General features: G+C 41.0%; 1 pseudogene; it reads right to left on the bottom strand.

Moving 5' to 3' along the window:
• Positions 1 to 508: 508 nt before the first annotated feature.
• On the bottom strand, positions 509 to 1,561 carry LOC149543080 (serine/threonine-protein kinase SRK2E pseudogene; annotated as a pseudogene).
• Between the last annotated feature and the right edge of the window lie 271 nt (positions 1,562 to 1,832).

Raw genomic sequence — 1,832 nt, forward strand, 5'->3', positions numbered from 1 at the left:
TATGCCAGCAACCAAATAGGACCTAAAGTTTTTCATATACTTTACTCAAAAGATTCAAATGAAAACCCTAGACAATGATTTTAATACTTCGCAAATCAATCAAGATAATTAAAAGAACGAAAGAAACACAATTCTTTCTAATTAATGGCTTCATTAGAATATGACAACATAAATTATAACATTTGTATTGTTTGAAATCTAAATTACAAGTTTAACCATACCTCATATTAAATAAAACAATCAAACATTAAATTCATGAAACATTGTGTTCTTAACACTACATCAATTAAATTCTATACACCACCATTTCGAAATGCACATAACAACATAAATGGCTCTCAGAAATACATGTTTGAAACATTTTGTAGAATATTTCGTCTACTTCGTAAAAGATACAAGAGCCCAAGTATTGATCATCGTATAACATTCACATATCTTAATATGATGTAATCTTGTACATGCACTCTGTGAGAAGATAGTTCATAAGCATGAGAGAAAGAAAGCACAGCTAGAATGCACAAACAAACTCCCCACTGCTATCAGCGCCAAGGAGGTCGGCTTCATCTTCGGAATCCATATCAAGATCATCTCCAATGTATATTTCACCATGAGGAGCTGCATGAGGGATTCTGGCCTCTGCTATCACCCTCATTATCTCGTTCACGCTCTGACCTTGAGCCAAATGATCTGTATAAGTGGGCATAAATATTGCACTCTTCCTTAGAACCCACTTGTGATTCTGAATCTCTTCAATGGTGATCCTCTTGGCAGGATCTGCAACGAAGATTCTCGACAGCAGCTGACGGCATTCCCCACTCAAAAGAACAAAATTCGGAATCCTGTAGTTGGCATCCAATATGCGCCTTATAGTCTTCCCGTAATTCCTCGGATCTTTGGGGTCCTCGAAGGGATAGGAACCCACCAACATGACATACAGTGCCACTCCACATGACCAGACATCTGCTGCCTTGCCATCGTATTCCTTCTTCGAGAACACCTCCGGGGCAATGTACGCAAGCGTCCCCACCATAGATTTAGGCTCAGAATGAAGCACACAAGACTTTGAGTAACCCAAGTCGCATATTTTGAGACAATTAGGAGCCGAATCATCCAGCAACACGTTTTCCAGCTTCAAATCACGGTGACAGATGTGCATGGAATGGCAGTGACTCACCCCTGATATGAGCTGTTTGAAGAAGAAACGGGCCTCGTCCTGACTAAGCCGCTTAGATTTAACAACGCGGTGATAGAGCTCGCCTCCTGCCGCATATTCCATCACGATGCCCAGATGGTTCTCTGTCAGTATCACCTCTTTGAAGCCCACTATGTTTGGATGCCTGAGAGAATGGTGGTTCACGATCTCCCTCTCCACATTCTTGTCGATCTTTTCGCCCCTCTCGATGAACTTGACCGCAACCAGCTGTTTGCTGTGTTTTTCTTGCATCAGCTTCACCACTCCGAAATTGCCGAAACCGATTTCCTTCACAACTTCATATTTCTCGTTGTCGTGCACCACAGCCGAATTCAGATTCATATTGGACTTGTTGTCCCCTCTTTCCATCTCTTTCTTCTCACTTCTACAATCGCAACGTACAGACGACTCAAATCGCTCGCCGCCTTGTTATCAAACTCTACGATCATCGATTTATAAATATAGCAGATATAAGACCGCTGCTTGCATTATTTGTTCTAATTTTAGCACACGATTATGATTTTCTTTTTTTCAAAGATGCTTTTATGTTGTTCTGAATTACATGTTTTACTCATCGTGAAGTTGAACTCTCACTTGTCTAGGAGCTCACCATCTAAGTCCAAGTTGGCTTGCGAGTCTC

Source organism: Cupressus sempervirens, chromosome 8 (assembly GCF_028749045.1).
Source record: "Cupressus sempervirens isolate cs-2001-9-10 chromosome 8, ASM2874904v1, whole genome shotgun sequence".
NCBI lineage: Eukaryota > Viridiplantae > Streptophyta > Pinopsida > Cupressales > Cupressaceae > Cupressus > Cupressus sempervirens.